Raw genomic sequence first — 19,946 nt, 5'->3', positions numbered from 1 at the left:
GTAAAAAGAATAGCTTATGTTGAGAAATCTCACTCACATCGTCAGACATGAAGACCGATGCAAAGATTTATTTTAATTTCTCCGCGATGGCCTTATCTTTCTTGAGTGCTCCATTAGCATCTTGATCATCCAGTGGCTCCACCGATTCTTTGCCAGGCTTCCTGCTTCTAATGTATTTAAAATAATTTTTGCTGTTACTTTTTAGGTCTTTGGCTAGCTGTTCTTCACATTATTTTTTGGCCTGCCTCATTATATTTTTACTCTTCATTTGCCGGAGTTTATGCTCCTTTTTTTTTCCTCAGTAGGATTTATCTTCCACTTTTTAAAGAATGCCTTTTTCTCTCTAACTGCTTCTTTTACTTTGTTGTTTAGCCATGGTCCTCTTACTATGTTTTTCTTTCTTTTTTTCTTTTTTTTTTTTAATTTGTGGTATACATTTAAATTGAGCCTCTATTATGGTGTCTTTAAAAAGTTCCCATGCAGCTGCCAGAGATTTCATTGTTGGCACTGTTTCTTTTAATTTCTGTTTAACTAACTTCCTCATTTGTGTGTAGTTCCCCTTTCTGAAATTAAATGCTACTGTGGTGGGCTGCTCTGATGTTTCCGCCCACACAGGGATATTAAATTTTATTATGTTATGGTCATTATTTCCAAGCAGTTCAGCTATATTCATCTTTTGGACCAGATCCTGTGCTCCACTTAGGACTAAATCAAGAATTGCTTCTCTTCTTGTGGGTTCCAGGACTAGCTACTCCAAGAAACAGTCATTTAAGGCAGTGTTTCCCAAACTTGGAACGCCGCTTGTGTAGGGAAAGCCCCTGGCGGGCCGGTTTGTTTACCTGCCCCGTCCGCAGATTCGGCCGATCGTGGCTCCCACTCAGGGCCACCCAGAGGATTCAGGGGGCCTGGGGCAAGGCGGGGGAGCTGCGGCACTTGTACTCACCCAACGGTGGTCCGGGTCTTCGGCGGCATTTCGGCGGTGGGGGGCCCTTCAGTCGCTCTGTGTCTTCGGCAGCACTGAAGGGCCCCCTCCGCTGAAATGCCGCCGAAGACTTGGACTGCCACCGGGCCAGGGATCATGGGGCCCCTGCGGGGCCCGGGGCCTGGGGAAAATTGCCCCACTTGCCCCTCCCCCGGGCGGCCCTACTCCCACTGGCCGCGGTTCGCTGCTCCAGGCCAATGGGGGCTGCGGGAAGCGGCACGGGCTAAGTTATGTGCTTGACACTGATTTAAGGTGCCACGAAACTTTATCTCTGCATCCTGACCTGAGCTGACATGTACCCAGTCAATATGGGGATAGTTGAAATCCCCCATTATTATTGAGGGTTTTTTTTATTTTTATTTTTATAGCCTCTCTAATCTCCCTGAGCATTTCACAGTCACTACCACCATCTTGATCAGGTGGTGAGTATTATATTTTTACTGCTGTATTCTTATTAGTCAAGCATGGAATTACTATTGAGAGAGATAGTAGTGTTAGAGTGAATGGCTTTTATTGAGTTCCTTCTATAGTGAGGGCCTAGTTAGAGGAGATTTGCAGTCAGCAGATTTCTATATCCTTTATGTGTGAGCTCAGCAAAAGAGTAGAATTTGCTCAGAAAATAGAAAAGCCCGAATAATTAAACCAGCAGTTTTGCTTTATATTGTACTGTCAACTGATCCACCAGCCAAGTTTCTCCCCCATGGCTGCTCCAGCAGCGGAGTTTACACAAAGCACACAGCATAAATTGTAACCCCTTGGATACCTACCAGCAGAATTTGTATAGCTTTTCCCTGCCTGCTCAAACAGACTTTGCACAGAAAACATTGCTTTGCCTTCAGAGAAAAGAGAAAACACAGAATTATCAAACCATTTTCTAGCTATTTCAATTATAAAACAACTATTTTAAAATGTACATATTTTTCTCTAGTTCCATTTTCCAGAAAGCAGAGGAAAATGAGAAAGAATAATTTAACTATTGCCATAAAGGAAAATATATAGTGAGATATCAGATGCTAGGGTCTAGATCAGAGATCGGCAACCTTTGGCACGTCTGCAGGTTCAGCCGATTGCGGCTCCCACTGGCTGTAGTTCGCCGCTCCAGGCCAATGGGGGCAGCGGGAAGCGGCAGCGAGCACATCCCTCGGCCGGCACGGTTTCCCGCAGCCCCCACCGGCCGAACCTGCAGACGCAGCAGGTAAACAAAACTGCCCGACCCTGGCGGGACACGTGCCAAAGGTTGCCAATCCCTGGTCTAGATTCACAAAGAAGATGCTCTGTGTTACCATAGCTAACTTTTAGATGCTCAGAAAAATCATTGGGATTCACAATGCCTGATTTCAGAACTCAGGCTTCTAATACAAGAGAAATAGGTGTCTCAGAATGGGATTCACAACAGCCAGTGCCCTAAGCGAGCCAATAAAAGAAACTAAAGAGAGGGGTGTGTCCTAAGCCATGTCCCTCTCACAGAGTTCAGCCTCTAAGTCCAGGCTTGAGGGAGGCACCTGCCTCCACTTGGGATTCTCAGCTATGAATCCTCTCTTGAAATGAGGCCCCGATGCTGTTTTTGCAAGGGGGAGGTAGGGCTCCCCATAACTTTTGGCCCAGTGATTAGCATACTCACCTGGGATGCGAGCAACGCCCACCTGAGGGGGAGAGGTGTTTGAACAGCGGTCTGCCATTTCGTAAATGAGTGATCACACCACTGTGCTATGGGACATGCTGATAGGTTAGGGGTGGCAAACTACAGTCCGTGGGCTGCATCTGTCCCATCAGACCTTTCAATCCGGCCCTCGATCTCCCGCCAGAGAGTGGAGCTGGGGGCTTTCCCTGCTCTGGGGCTCCAGCCGGGGAGCAGGGTTGGGGGCTTGCCCAGCTTCGTGTGTGCTGTGGCTCTGCGCAGCTCCCGGAAGCAGCAGCATGTCCCCCCTTCTTCTCCTACACGCAGGGGCAACCAGGGTCCTCCACACTCTGCCCCCGCCCCAAGCACCAGCTCTGCAGCCCCAATTGGCTGGGAAGCCCTCACCCCCCCTTCCCCAGCTGGGAGCCCTCTCTCACACTCTGAACCCCTCAGCCCCAGCCCAGAGCCCCCTCCTCCAATTTTGTGAGCATTCATGGCCTGCCATACAATTTCCATACCTAGATGTGGCCCTCAGGCCAAAAAGTTTGCCCACTCCTGTGATAGGTAATTCTCTCAGTCTCTCCTATAGAAGCTGTTCTACTGTGGCTAACCAATGAAAGAGTCATTAGAGCAGGGGCACTGGACCCTGGGTCTCCTATGTCCTAGGTGAGTCCTTTACCCACAAAGCTGTAGAGTCAGTCTCATGGCAACTCACTCTTTCTGGTCCAATGACTTAATTATTTATCCACAGTGCAACAACTTAAACAGAAGAGACTGAGAGAACCCTATATTGGGATATCCCACACCCCACTCACCTGAGAGATGACAAAATTCCTGTTCAAATCCCTTCTCCCCTCATGTGGAGAAAGGACTTGAAGAGGAGGGAGAATGAGTACCCTAACCACTGGGTTAACATTAATGAGGGAACTCCCCCACCCCCATCCCTGGCTGTTTACATGAGGGCCTTGATATGGTAAACAGACTTGGATCTCACCTACCAGATCAGGCCTCACAGGTGAGTTAAGCAGAGGAATGCCTGTGTTTCCCCAGTTCATGAATTGCACGGGGGTGTAGAAGGGAGATAGGCATCTGGACACATAGACTGAGCCAGCAGTGTGCATGCTCACAGGCAAAAGCATAAGTGGTTAAGGAATATTTACTGCAAAAGCTTAGGTGCTAAGTGATTTTAGGTGCTTATTACTCCTGGGGGAATTCTGTGCCACTGTGCATGTGCAGAATTTATGTCCCCCACAGATGTCTTTGTTTCCCCGCAGAAAAATGACTTTCTGAGGGGAAAGCAAAGGGAAGCCACAAGAGCGGTAATGTGACCCACCCCAGCAGTATGTTTCAGATGCCCAAGGCAGCCAGCAGAGAGGTAAATCACTGTGGGGCAGGAGGTAGGACTAGGGAAGTCCAAGCTGATGGCTCCTACCCTGGGCTCAGCTGCTAATCCCGGATGGGCTGGGGAGGGCAGGACTTCCTCTTCCCTTTCATGGCAACCAGAGCCGGGTCATACCCACCCCCAGATTTCTCCTCCCAGCTGCAGAAAGCTCTGCAAACTCCCCCCCCCCCGACACACACACACCACTTCCTGCACCCATTGATCCTCAGCTGCAGGGGGAGGGATCCCTGTACAGGGAGCTTCTCCCCCATCCACCCAATCCCCGTGCATCCAGATACTCTCATACTCAGACCCTCCCACCAAGCCTCAATCCCCCCACACACTCAGAACCCCCGCAATGAGCCCCACTCCCCCTGCACCTGGACCCCCCTGAAAAGCCACCTGCACCTGGATCCTCCCCCACCGAGCCCCACAACCCCAGCATGTGGACCCACCACTGAGCCCCCCCAACACCCAGACCCCACCCTGCTGAGCCCCAACCACCTTCACCTGGACCCCCACAGCAGATTCCAATTACTTTTGCACCCAGAACCCTCCAACAAGCACCTGGATCTCTCACTGAGCTGCCTGCATCCAGATTGCCCCCACACAGAACCTTTTCAACCCACACCTGGTGCCCCCCATACTAAGCCCCTCCACACTTGGATCCTGCCTTGCTGAGCCTTCCTGTCCACAGTTTATAGTCGTGCACCTATAACTGGTCTCCTAGGTAACATGCAGTTATCACTCTACCAGCCTATCTATATCATTTTTTATTAATCATATCAGAATTATTTCTGTGAAAGACTTTACGTCTATGATGTTTGATAAACTACTGTAGTAACTTAATTTATTAGTGTCGATATTTCTGATGTGAATACTTAACTGTCATAAATGGTAATTTTCAGATCAGCCTTGTGAATGACTGGTAAAGAGCATACTACCTTGGGACAGATCCAGGTTTTAAGGGAAAGTAATACATTACTTATTGTATCTTTGAAGGTGGAGACTGGGAGTATTGGAGTGGTAATGATCACTCTCTGCAATGGTAGAGTGCAGATGGATTCAGAGGACCTTTTTTATCTCATGCATCCCTTTTCAGCTATTCATGGGGAATCATTGCAACATATAGTTGGTACAGAAAAATGAAGAGAAGGAGGCCAGATAGAAATGCCTTGGACCCAAATTCAAATTATTTGTAATAAATTAATGTAGCTTTCAAAGTGCTGAGGTTACCCCAGAATTTGACATTCCTGTATGAACCCCAGAACTGTACAGTACTGAAGTCAGCCATTTTGTATGTTCAGCCACTGCCAGCTGAAAACCAAATACCACATAGCAAGGAATAATCTGAGGCCTTTGTGAGACAGGGTCAGACAACTGCATACTTGCAGTTTGCTAATCACAATGGGAGGATGGGATAGAAAGTTATGGAATAGAGTGAGTGAACAGTGACCTTGGTTTTAGGTGTCCCTGGCATATTGTTGTTATGACTAGAAATACTAAACATGTTTTGAGATAATGAGTAATTTTTTTGAAATTATGAGAATCGGTGACCCAGTAGAGGTTATTATGTTAATCCACTAAGAATCACTATAGGTAATGTGGGTGAAGGCCCTGGGGTGTTTCTGGGGCAGGCCTGGTCCTTGCACTGTGTCAGGGTTGGGTGCAGCCTCACCGCTGAGACTGTGTCCCAGGGGGAGGGACAGGAGAGCTGCACAGTGATCTCCCTCCTCTGTGCAGCCAGTGGCCTGTGCTCCCCAATGCCATGCTGGAGTCTCCAGATTTATTTAACAAATAAAATTTGCAGAATTTTGCAGAATTTTAAAATATTGTGCCAGAATTTTTATTTTTTGGTGCAGAATTCCCTCAGGAGTAGCCTATACAGTTTGGCAGCATCTGAACAGGTGTTTTGTGAATCCCAGTGGGGCCTGAGTCTGGAATTTAGGACCCTAACATGGCACCTAGTGGTCTGAGACATTTTGTGAATCTAGCCCTAAGAAAGTACTGGGTAGTCTAATAGTGGGGAAGTACATACACACGTCCTGCCTACTACCCTGGCAGCTGCTTCATATACATATTTTCTATTCCTCCAATCTGAATACAATTAATAAATATACAACAGAGATGCCTATTCTTCTGACATTATAACCAGAGTTGGGATTTTAGGAGTTATTTTCAAGCTTCTCGTTATTCTTGTGATATCCAACGATCTTATACACGTTTGTCCTTACTCAAAATAGCCACTATCACCAATTATTTTCAAAGGGAATGAGGGCAGGCTGACTTTATAATATTACTTCTCTGACACAATTTATTTGAAGGATTAGCAATTGGTGCAGCCTCTTCCCTATATGGGAATACATTTCTTGCTTTTGCAGATTTCTGTCTATCTAAGGATTCTATAAAGGGCATGGCGAAGAAGTGACATTTTGACCCATTGCAGTTTTTCAGTATCAGAGGGGTAGCCGTGTTAGTCTGAATCTGTAAAAAATATTGGAGAAGACTAACAGAAGTCTTGCGTCTGATGAAGTGGGCATTCACCCACGAAAGCTTATGCTCCAATACTTCTGTTAGTCTTAAAGGTGCCACAGGACCCTCTGTTGCTTTTTGCAGCTTTTCAGTTACCCCTTTTGCTAACTCTATTTTTGCCATGTAATTCTTGCACTGGATCCACGTAGGCTCAATTTCTTCAGTCATAATAAATGGCAATGATAATCAAGTACCTTTGTAATCTGAAGTTACCAGCTGTGAATCCTAATACTTTCATTCTCCATGACTAAAGTTGTTTTTTTTTCTTTTCAAAACTACAGCAATTTTTCTGAGTTTTACACAAGGAAATGTTTCTTCTTCAGAAATGACCAATAATGAGGTCCCTATATGTATCACTTTCTACTTACATAATAACATCATTTATACTTACCTTAAACCAGTGTGCAAAACCTGAGTAATGTCTATTCTGCACTACATACATGTAAGAAGGGGCTGAATGATCTCTGCTGCATTTGCATAGATTCACCTACTCTGCCTAAGGTTTCAGCAGACAGACCTGCTTTGCCAAAGTGACCAATTTGGGCTGGTTTTGGAATGCTGGAGTAATGAAATGTTGTTGTCTTTATTGTATGAGTAAAGGCCAGAAGAACTGTACATGACTTGATTGAGGGGGTCACCCTACATTAAACCTCACTCGCTAAGCAGGGGGTATGGATATCAATTCCCACTAAAGGGGAGAAATTACACTTGATGGTGTATGCTCTGCCTAAAGAGGCTTAGGCACCATTTGACTCTCCATGACCCTCCCCTCTCCATCCCTTAGACATAGCTGATTGAACTCAAGTGAGAGTCCTTGCTTTTGTTCAGTGATTGTTAGAGCAGACATAACTGAGAAGCAGGTATAGGGGCTAAGCCTTTGATGAGATATGAGGACAGTGCTACACTGAAAGATAATGAAGAGGATGAAGCATAGAGATTCCCACTACCCACTGAAATCATTAAGAGTTGGGCTAAGTGGAGGAACTTCAGAATACAGCATCACCAAAGTGTCAGTGAGCAGCAAGCAGCAGCAGTGATAGCAGCAGCAGAAATAACAGCAACAGGGGTGGGAACAAGCAGACAGCGGCAGCAGAGATAACAGCCTGCAGCAGTGAGCTAGTCACAGAGGCAGTAGCGGAGGCATTGCTGGACACATACACACCCTTTGCAGGGGTGGGAGGAAGACCCACATGAATGCACATCTGAACTCTGGGTCTTTACTGACTAAGGATAACCAACTGTGAGAATGGTGCAGCAGATAGAAAGGTGAGTGTCACATTAAAAGGACATTCGTTCACTGGACTTTCACACAGCAAGGTGGGAAACTGCACACCCCTGGTCCCACCCCTTACAACTTATGGCCGTGTTCCATTTTGGAGGGTCGTCAGTCTGGGGGCTTGGTACTACCCCTTTTGATTCCCATGGGAGGGGTAAGGAGTGAGGTTGTGTACTGGCCAAGGCCAGGTTTTTCTTTGGCTTTTAGTGTGTCTTATGCTTCCCCGCATCATCCCCCTTTGCCCCTCCTAACTGATTGTTTGACCTTGGCTTCAGAGAGGAGCCAGGCAGCCTTCCAAAGTATGCTCATATATCACACTCCCACCATACCCAGTAACACTTTTAACTCTATCCCTTATCCTTTCTCATTGTACTAATGTGGCTGGGCAGAAGCAACACAGTGTCTTTGTTCTTTGTTCACCCATATTAGTAAGGATATAAGAGTATCAAAAATCAAACCCAAAATTCTATCTCAGGCTAACAAACAGGCCTACTGTGACATTACGCTTCACATTCTTCGTGGAAATATGGTTATGATATGAATATGGCCTAATTAAGATATAGTTTATGCAAGATGGGTCTTGTAAGGTATCATTAGAAAGGTTATAATTTACTGAATGTGATTATCCAATTTGAATGCATGTATCATTTCTGTATCTAAAGTTAGGAATATTGTCTATGTAACAATTACAATTGTGTGTGTATTTGGGAGACACCCACCAGTCCACCGACCATCACAACCTTGATGGGCCATTAGGAAGAAACAATAAGGCTGTGAAGATACTAATCTCTCTCCTTCCTGAGAGGCGTCCTGGGACGTAGCTGTGACATTACCAGGTCAAGTGGTCCTATCACCTGATACAAATACCACCTTGGAAACTGCTGGTACTTTTCCTCTGTAGGGGGATGGGATCAAACAAAGGTTTCTCACTGTAGGTAAATCTCTTTTCAAGGCTGGGGAGCAGGTTAATTTAGGCTCTCCTCCATTGCCTAACCAAGAAGAAAGACTGCAGAAAGTACCTGAGGGGAAAGGCGGGGGTGAATCCAGACTGAGACAGGGGTCCAGTCTGTAAGAAGAGATAACTGGAACTCTAAGCTATAGAAACTCTGCATCGTGCCTAATTCAACATTTAGGGGGAGAAATTACATTTTGTAACCTGTTTTTAGTGAATCAAGCTTAGTTTGTTGTTTTGTTTTATTTGCTTAGTAATCTGCTCTCTTCTGTTTGCTATCCCTTATAATCACTTAAAATCTGTCTTTTGTAGTTAATAAACTTATTTCTTGTTTATAACATAACCCAGTTTGTTCAATCCATATTGGGGGACGACGACAAGAAGCTGTGTATGTCTGTCTTCACATTTTCATTAGCTTGCATTGTGCAGATTTTTCTATACAGCACAAGACAATATACCTTTGGTTCTGCATTCCAAGGGAGGTGGGCACCTGAGTGCTAGGGCAAGTCCCTTAAGCTGAGTCTTCCCAGAGTTGATCTCAGTGTCTGTGTCTTTCTGCAGCTGTGTGTGTGCTACAGGAGGCTTAAGAGTCTGCCTCAACAAGACAGAGTAAAGGGGGCCCAGGCTGATGGAACAGGTGGGCTCAGTGGTGTCCCAGTACATGAGGTGGCACCTTAAAGGGGGGCAACCCATCACACCTACATACTAACAACACTGTGCATCACTTATATTTTACTTAGCAAAAGAAGAAATGAGAAAAGTAAACTCTTCCTGAAAGTGTGTATCTTGTCTATAACATGCTGTATTAATTCCATCTTACAAAAAGGCATAGGCCTTAAAAATTTAAATGTGCAGTACTGAGAAAAATTCATAACATAATTACGCACGTATCATTTGTAATATGGTATAAGTAAAAACTCAATACACCCATGTTGCAAATTTGAGTTAATGACAACTCAAGGTTGTTGAATAACAGGCTCAGTTGGAATTAGTTAATCAAAGATTATTAATCACAGATCAATATACCACTATACAGAATACAAAATGAATAGATACATTACCACCCTTGATGAAAGTTAAACAACTGGCTCTGTGTATCTTCTTTACTATTACTTGAGGAACAAGCAGTTTCATTCCCCAACTATGTTCCAACATCAGTGTCATTATATACATTTTCAAACAAAGAGACACTCTTTGTCAAGAGAAACATATCTTCTGATGTCATTTCTATACATTCTCAGTTTACCTGATTTATATGTAAAAGCATACTTATTTACAGCTGAGAGGACTAACAATTCTTCAAGATAATATCTTTCAGTGGATCTTTCTTCCCCCATAATCATTCTTCTCTAAGTGCTGTGACAATCATCCCTTATCAGTTCCCAAGGTTTATATATGCTTATGTAAGGGGATGAGACATATATATGTGTATATATGTGTGTCCTCTTTGGATGGAGGTCCTGTCCATTTACTGCATCAGAAAGAAGGCCCTGAATCAGTTTAAACACAGCCTTTTTAAACCAAAAGCCCTTTTTTGTTTTCCCAGTCTCTGGAAACTCAGTTCAAACAAGAATCTGCAAACCTCCCTAAGTGTGGTACCTGTCTGGAGGGAGTTACAATGTGACTTTGGGCTGCCACCTTGATGTGGCGGAGAAGCTTGCATATACTTAAGACCCTAAGAGCGATGCCGTCTGGAGTCCTGTATTCCTGGTAGGGTCACCCATGGCGGTAAGGTCAAAGGTGAAGAACCAGACAAAGTGCAGCCCAGCACAACACAACCCAGTATACGACTCAACAGCAGAACAGGTGGATGAAACAGGATCATCTCCCGGTCATCTTGGACCTCCTTGCCACCAAGATTTGTGTGGCTGCTGGTTCACAACAGCTCCCCCACATTAAACTACTCACGTGCAGGTTCTTTCACAGGAAGAACTTTTTCCCCACCCCTACCCATAAAAGTCCTGTGGAGATGGGGGAGTGGCAATGGGGATAGGTGAAGTGATCACCAGGAGTCCCTAGTCACAGACCCCCATGCAGGCAGTGACTGCAAGATGGTCGTCATGTGCCCCTGCACTGGGATAGGGGAGCATTTTCGGCAACAGCGGTCATGACTGAGCAGGCCTTTATAGGAACCCGTCTGCTCACCCCATACGGGGAAAGGACTAGAAAAGGTGCCCCAAACATAGGTTATCCCATCATACCTGACGGGATAACCGTGTCCAGAGGGATCACTCCCAATGCAGTCAAAAAACAAAAATGTTTCTTGCAACTTGGAATGTCTGTACCCTACTAGATGAATCAAAAAGTGAAAGAGCCAAATGCAGACCAGCAATTGTTGCCTGAGAACTCTGGAAGTACAACATCAACATCGCTGCTTTCAATGAAACAAGATGTGCAGATGAAGGCCACTTGAGGGAAGAGGTTGGTGGTTACACTGTCTTCTGGAAAGGAAAACCAGTAAGCGACAGGCGAATACATGGTGTTGGCTTTGCAATCAAAAACCTTCTAGTCAACAGCCTGATTGAGCTCCCAGTCAGCATCAATGAGTGCCTTATGATCCTCCACATCCAATTGGTAAATAAGTCACTTGCCATTATCATCAGTGCATATGTACCAACTCTTGACGCTGAAGAAGAGAAAGAATCCTTCTACACTGACCTTGATAAAATGTTGTCATCCATTCAAAAAACAGATAAGATAATCCTTGTAGGTGACTTTAATGCAAGAGTTGGCCAATATGCTAACATGGTGTAGCACCACTGGGAAGGAAGGAGTGGGCAAGACCAATTCCAATGGCATCCTTCTACTCAGCAAATGTGCAGAGCGCGACCCTGTGACCACCAACACAATCTTCAGACAAAGCAACAAGTACAAAACAACTTGGCGACACCCCCACAAAAACAGTGGCACCTCCTAGACTCTGTCATTCTAAGAACACAGGATCTCAGAGATGTCCAAATCACCCGTGTCGTGAGAGCAGCCGATGATTGCTGGACTGAGCACCATCTGGTGTGGTCAGTCATGTCCATCAGGATTGCACCAAAACATAGAAAGCAATCCAAATCAGACAGATGGCAATACAACATCCAAAGACTTCAATCCTCAGTACACCAAGAGAACTTCCAAACACTCCTCAGTGAAAAATTGACCATATGCCCACATGGAAATGACATCACAAGTGTCGAAGAAGACTGGGAAGCCCTAAAACAGACCATCCATAAGGTTTGTGAGGAATCCATTGGCCTTGCTACCCGCCACCATCAGGACTGGTCTGACAACAACAACGGGATTACACCTCTTTTGGACCAGAAGAGAAAAGCTTTCTGCGACTGGAGGATCTACAAACAGCCCTTAATTGCTTCTCTGAAGCTTACAAAAGCCTACAGATAACTCTGAACATGGGCAAAACAAAAGTTCTCCACCAGCCAGTCCCCGGTCAACCCTAAGACCACAGTCAAAGAAGAACTGGAAAATGTAGAATACTTTGCCCATCTTGGCACACATTATACTTTTAGTTTATAAAGCGGTGGTAATCCCAACTCTCCTCTACAGCTACGAGACTTCTAGTAAACACCTGAAAAACCTGGAATGCCAGCACCAGCACTTTCTTCAGAAGATCCTCAAGATAAAGTGGAAGGATCATTGACTAATGTCAGTGTCCTAACAGAGGCCAACATCTTCAGTGTTGAGGCCCTGATTATCCAGCACCAGCTGAGCTGCTTTTCCGTAATATTTTGTTTTTAAGCACTGTGTGTGCATGCCTGATGTATGCTTACCAAAACAACTGCTGTATGTCCAACTCACCAAAGGAGAAAGGAAACGGGGAGCCCAAGAGAAATGCTGTAAAGACACCCTCAAGATAAACATCAAGAGATGTGGCATTGACACCTCATGCTGGGAGACAGCAGCCCAGGATAGGAATAACTGGTGAAGAATTGTCAGAGAGGGAACATCCACTTTTGAGGAAAATTGTCTTGCTCTGGTCGCAGAAAAATGCCAGAAAAGAAAGGAAAGACAACTGTCATGCAGCAATCACGACCCAACTCTGTCTTCCAACACCACCTGCAACGTCTGCCAACGAGCTTGTGGCTCATGGATCAGACTCCTCAGTCACCAAAGGACCCATGAAAAATAAAACCTATGAAAGAGATCATCCTTGACCTCGAGGGATCACCGACAACAATGTGAGTGATTCACCTTCATCACTCCCCGCTGTTTTAGTATTTCATTATATTTTAATGAGTGTTTCATCCCCAAACACTGCAACATTGGATACATATTACTTATTTTAATTAGTATGAGTCACCAAGTACTGAGACAATGGGTGCCATTTACAAATACATGAATAAATGCATCCAATCAAATTGTTTTGTACATGTATTAATTATGTATTAATCACTGACAGTGTGCTTTGCTCTTCAGTGTAAAAACCATAAGGAGCTAAATTTAGAGATGAATCTAACAGTATTCCCAACTCAAATCACTGAAATCATGAGTCAGGTTCCCAAAAATCTTACGATTAGAGGACTAATGCTACTGCTACAACTAGGGTTCTTTTATTTGTCTTCTGATGTCTGAGTTTTTTATATGCACTGCGGTCACATTTTCAAACTTTCCTCTGCAAACATGAGGAATGGAAATTTTATTTTTGATTAAATGAAAGATGAAAGATTCTCATGCAATCAGATATCTCCAGGGTCTGGGACTTTAAGCAAAGTACGTAATATCATGAGAGACACAATAAAAATCATGAAACTAATTGCCTCATTCTCATATACGCTAAGGCCCCTTTACTCTACTCTGGCCAGGCATACGAACTTTAAGGCCCATTTACAATGACACATGTCTACATTACAATGCAAATTGCAAAAGCATAAAATCGCTGCAGTTAGAATATCACTTGTGTGCATCAGGGCCGCCCAGAGGGGGGGGCAAGTGGGGCAATTTGCCCCAGGCCCCGGACCCCGCAGGGGCCCCCACGAGAGTTTTTCAGGGACCCTGGAGCGGGGTCCTTCACTCGCTCCGGGGGCCCCGGAAAACTCACGCGGGGACCGGGCCCCCGGAGCTTCTTCCGCTCCAGGTCTTCGGCGGCAGGGGGTCCTTCTGCTCCGGGACCCGCCGCCGAAGTGCCGGTTCTTCGGCGGCAATTCGGCTGCGGGGGCCCCCTGCCGCCGAAGACCCCAGGCTCCCTGAATCCTCTGGGCGGCCCTGCACAGTGTGCATGCACACTTGGCTGCTTGCATCTGTGCTGCACATACTCACCATGAGTGCTTGAGTTGATGCACAGTAGGATGCTCCATCTGTAAATATCCCCATGTGCCACTCACCACTGTCTGGCTCACTGACTTTGGGGAAATTTTCACAATGTATGGTGAGGCAGAAACAAGTCGCACAGGGTGATGTGAGCAAGGGTTCAAGTTCCGATTATGCAGCTTTCTCCGTCCCACAGTGCCATCCATAGCTCATCATTTTTGTGCCTTTTTTTAGACCTGCAGTGCTCTGCACTATTCTCATGAACATTGCAAGCACAGGACAAATGATCCTCTGGTATTTGCAGAGCCACAGGAAGGGTATGTCTACACTACGGGATTAATCCGAATTTATATAATTCGAATTTAGGAAACCGATTTTATAAATTTGAATGTATTCGGCCACACTAGGCACATTAATTCGGTGGTGTGCGTCCAAGCTACCGTACTAGCATTGATTTCCAGAGCGTTGCATTGTGGGTAGCTTTCCCATAGCTATCCCATAGTTCCCGCAGTCTCCACCCCCCTTGGAATTCTGGGTTGAGACCCCAGTGCATGATGGGGCAAAAAACATTGTCGCAGGTGGTTCTGGGTACAGCCTCCCCCTCCCTCCCTGAGAGCAACGGCAGACAACCATTTCGCGCCTTTTTTCCTGAGTGAACTCTGCAGACTCCATACCGCAGCAAGCATGGATCCCGCTCAGCTCCAGAATGCAGTCATGAACATTGTAAACACCTCGCGCGTTCTCATGGAGTTTATGCTTACCCAGGACCAGAAAAAAGAGGCGAGGAGGAGGAGGCGGCGACTGCAGCGCAGCGACAAGCGTGATGAGGACATGGACATGGACCGTGAATTCTCTCAGACCGCGGGCCCCGGTGCTTTGGAGATTATGATGTTAATGGGCCAGCTTATAGGCTTGGAACGCCGATTCTGGGCCCGGGAAACAAGCACAGACTGGTGGGACCGCATAGTGTTGCAGGTGTGGGACGATTCCCAGTGGCTGAGAAACTTTCGCATGCGTAAGGGCACTTTCATGGAACTTTGTGACTTGCTTTCCCCTGCCCTGAAGCGCCAGAATACCAAGATGAGAGCAGCCCTCACAGTTGAGAAGCGAGTGGCGATAGCCCTGTGGAAGCTTGCAATGCCAGACAGCTACCGGTCAGTCGGTAATCAATTTGGAGTGGGCAAATCTACTATGGGGGCTGCTGTGATGCAAGTAGCCAAAGCAATCACGGAGGTGCTGCTACGAAAGGTAGTGACTCTGGGAAATGTGCAGGTCATAGTGGATGGCTTTGCTGCAATGGGATTCCCTAACTGTGGTGGGGCGATAGATGGAACCCTATCTTGGCACCGGAGCACCAGGGTACCCACTACATAAACCGCAAGGGGTACTTTTCAATGGTGCTGCAAGCACTTGTGGATCACAAGGGACGTTTCACCAACATCCATGTGGGCTGGCAGGGAAGGGTTCATGACGCTCGCGTCTTCAGGAACACCAATCTGTTTAAACGGCTGCACTAAGGGACTTACTTTCTGGACCAGAAAATAACCGTTGGGGATGTTGAAATGCCAATTGTTATTCTTGGGGACCCAGCCTACCCCTTAATGCCATGGCTCATGAAGCCATACACAGGCAGCCTGGACAGGAGTCAGGAGTTGTTCAACTACAGGCTGAGCAAGTGCAGAATGGTGGTAGAATGTGCATTTGGCCGTTTAAAAGGTCGCTGGCGATTCTTACTGACTCGCTCAGACCTCAGCCAAACCAATATCCCCATTGTTATTACTGCTTGCTGTGTGCTCCACAATCTCTGTGAGAGCAAGGGGGAGACCTTTATGGCAGGGTGGGAGGCTGAGGCAAATCGCCTGGCTGCTGATTACGCGCAGCCAGACACCAGGGCGATTAGAAGAGCACACCAGGAAGCGCTGCGCATTAGGGAAGCTTTGAAAACCAGTTTCATGACTGGCCAGGCTACAGTGTGAAATTTCTGTTTGTTTATCCTTCATGAAAACCCGCCCCCTTTATTGACTCATTCTCTGTAAGGAACCTTCCCTCCCCCTTCCCCCAGCTTGCTTTAAAAGGAAATAAAGTCACTATTGTTTAAAAATCATTTATTCTTTATTAATTGATTATAAAAAGAGGGAGAGAACCTGAGTGGGGTTTGGGAGGAGGATCAGCGGGAAGGAAAAGCCCACTAAAAAAAGGTTAAAAAAATGGCAGCCTTTTGCTTGGGCTGTCCACTGGGGTGGAATGGGAGGGTGTACTGAGCCTCCCCCCCCCCCCCCCGTGTTCTTACACGTCTGGGTGAGGAGGCTATGGAACATGGTGAGGAGGTAGGGGGGTTATACAGGGGCTGTAGCGGCACTCTGTTCTCCAGCAGCCGTTCCTGAAGCTCCACCAGACGCCGGAGCATGTCTGTTTGCTCACGCAGCAGCCCCAGCGTTGCATCCTGCCTCCTCTGATCTTCCTGACGCCACCTCTCATCTCGAGCGTCTCTCCTCTCCTCACGTTGGTCCCTTCTGTCCTCACGTTGGTCCCTCATGTCCTCACGTTGGTCCCTCCTGTCCTCACGTTCACTGGCTTCTTTCCTATACTTGCAAACCATGTCCTTCCACTCATTCAGATGAGCTCTTTCACTCCTGGTGGATTGCATGATTTCTGCAAACATCTCGTCTCACGTCTTCTTTTTCCGACGCCTTATCTGGGATAGCCTTCGGGAAGGAGGAGGGAGGCTTGAAACATTTGCAGCTGCTGGAGGGAGTGAAAAAAGGAGAGATTTTTTTTAAAAGATACATTTTTCAGAACAATGCTTATACTCTTTCACGGTGACAAATACTATTCACATTACATAGCACATGTGATTTCTGTGCAAGGTCGCATTTTGCCTCTTAATATTGAGTGCCTGTGGCTTTGCTGCTAGAGATCACAGACGCAGGTCCGGGCAACAGAATTCAGCTTGCATGCTGCCATGGTAAGCCACTGTCTTTAGGCTTCTGCGCCCTGCTTTCCCACATACCAAGCAAAGCCCGTTGTGCTGCAGTTTTCCTGTTAACCTTCAGCAGCAGAAAACAAGCTAACACCCCCCCACCATCCAATTCTCTGGGATGAGTGCTTTATCCCTCCCCCCACCGCGTGGCTGGTATCAGGGAAGATCCCTGCAGGAACCAAACTAACCCCCCCCCCCCCAACCCGCCATGAATTCTCTGGGATGAGTGCTTTATCCCTCCCCCCACCGCGTGGCTGGTATCAGGGAAGATCCCTGCAGGAACCAAACTAACCCCCCCCCCCCAACCCGCCATGAATTCTCTGGGATGAGTGCTTTATCCCTCCCCCCACCGCGTGGCTGGTATCAGGGAAGATCCCTGCAGGAACCAAACTAACCCCCCTCCCCAACCCGCCATGAATTCTCTGGGATGAGTGCTTTATCCCTCCCCCCACCGCGTGGCTGGTATCAGGGAAGATCCCTGCAGGAACCAAACTAACACCCCCCCCCCCAACCCGCCATGAATTCTCTGGGATGAGTGCTTTATCCCTCCCCCCACCGCGTGGCTGGTATCAGGGAAGATCCCTGCAGGAACCAAACTAACACCCCCCCCCCCAACCCGCCATGAATTCTCTGGGATGAGTGCTTTATCCCTCCCCCCACCGCGTGGCTGGTATCAGGGAAGATCCCTGCAGGAACCAAACTAACACCCCCCCCAACCCGCCATGAATTCTCTGGGATGAGTGCTTTATCCCTCCCCCCACCGCGTGGCTGGTATCAGGGAAGATCGCTGCTAGCAAAACGTGAAAAGCTCTGGGCCAATCCTCCCCCCCCCCTTTGCACTTGGCTAAATGCAGGGAAGGATTTCTTTTCAGCCACAGGCAAACAGCCCAGTAGGAACGGCCACCTCTGTCCCCTTAATTAAATTCCCGTATTTCAACCAGGTTACCCTAAGTGATATCACTCTCCTGAGGATTACACAGCAAGATAAAGAACGGATGTTGCTTGAATGCCAGCAAACACCGGGACCATACGCTGCCAGGCTTTGTCATGCAATGATACCAGATTACTTGCTACTAGCATGGCGTGGTCAAGTGTCCTACCATGGAGGACGGAATAAGGCTGCACTGCCCAGAAACCTTGTGGCAAGGCTTTTGGAGGACCTCCAGGAGAGCTTCATGGAGATGTCCCTGGAGGATTTCCGCTCCATCCCCAGACACGTTAACATACTTTTCCAGTAGCTGTACTGGCTGCGAATGCATCCCAAGTGCTCAGGGCAAATTAATCATTAAAAATGCTTGCTTTTAAACCATGTTTTATATTTTAAAAGGTAAACTCACCTGAGGTCCCTTCCATGGGGTCATGGTCTTGGGTACTGGCTTGGGAGGCTTGGGAGGGTACTTCAGTCAGGGTGAGAAACAGATCCTGGCTGTTGGGGAGAACAGAGAGCTGGGTGCTCTCTGCCAGCTCGTCCTCCTCCTCCTCCTCTTCCCCTTCCGCGGAATCATCAGGTGTACCTGATGAGATTATCCCCATCTCGGAATCCACAGTCAGAGGTGGGGTAGTGGTGGCGGCCCCCCCTAGAAATGCATTTAGCTCGGCGTAGAAGCGGCATGTCCGTGGCTCTGACCCGGAGCGACCGTTTGCCTCCTTTGCTTTTTGATAGGCTTGTCTGAGCTCCTTGACTTTCACGCGGCACTGATCTGAGTCCCTATTGTGGCCTCTCTCCATCATGCCCTTGGAAATTTTTTCAAAAGTTTTGGCATTTCGTCTTTTCAAACGAAGTTCTGCTAGCACTGAATCCTCTCCCCATATAGCGATCAAATCCAGTACCTCCTGTACGGTCCATGATGGTGCTCTTTTTCGATTATCAGCCTGCATGGTTACCTGTGCTGATGAGCTCTCTGTGGTCACCTGTGCTCTCCAAGCTGTGCAAACAGGAAATGAAATTCAAATGTTCCTGGGGCTTTTCCTGTCCACCTGGCCAGCGCATCCGAGTTCAGATTGCTGTCCAGAGCGGTCAAAATGGTGCACTGTGGGATAGCTCCTGGAGGCCAATAACATCGAATTGCGGCCACACTAACCTTAATTCGGATTGACAATACCGATTTTGACGCTACTCCACTCGTCAAGGAGGAGTACAGAAATCGAATTAAAGGGCTCTTTAATTCGAATTAAATGGCTTTGTTGTGTGGACGGGTCCAGCGTTAATTCGATTTAAAGCAGCTAAATCCGAATTAAAGTCGTAGTGTAGACCAGGCCGAAGAATGACAAATAGGGGGATGTGACGATTCCTTTGAGGACAGATTTCCATGGGATGTAGGGAAAAACAGTTCAAGGTTGGTGGTGGTGTTCAAGACAGTGGAGTGCCATTTCTGGGCCTGAGAAATGAGCACTGAATGATGGGAACATATTGTAATTCAGGTTAGGGATGACAAGCAATGGCTGAAAAACTTTTGGATGTGAAAGGCCACATTCATGGATCTATCTGCCAAACTCATCCCAGCCCTCCAGTAAATGGACACCAGAAGATGTGCTTATGATTGAGAAATAAATGGTGATGACACTCAGCTTTCAGTGGTGGATTGCTACTAGTCAGTGGGCAATTGTTTTAGAGTTGGTGAAAAACCACATTGGGGGCCATTGTCATGCAAGTATGTATGGCCATTAATTGTCACCTGTTAGGCAGGACTGATACTCTGGACAATGTGCAGAACGCAGTGGATGGATTTGCAGCAATGGGATTCCTGAACTGTGGTGGGGCAATAGATGGCACGTACACCCTTATTTTGGCACCAGCCCACCTTGTCACAGACTGCATCAATAGAGAGGTATATTTTCCCATGGTTATGCAAGAGCTGGTGGGTCACTGGGGATTCTTCATGAATATCAGTGTGGGCTGATCAGGGAAGGTGCATGAAAACTCGCATCTTTAAGAACACAGAACTGATGGGAAAGCTGCAACCAGGGAAATT

This window comes from Emys orbicularis, chromosome 1, assembly GCF_028017835.1.
Source record: "Emys orbicularis isolate rEmyOrb1 chromosome 1, rEmyOrb1.hap1, whole genome shotgun sequence".
NCBI classification, from domain to species: domain Eukaryota; kingdom Metazoa; phylum Chordata; order Testudines; family Emydidae; genus Emys; species Emys orbicularis.
The sequence above is the reverse complement of the archived record's forward strand: the minus strand, read 5'-3'. Positions refer to the sequence as shown.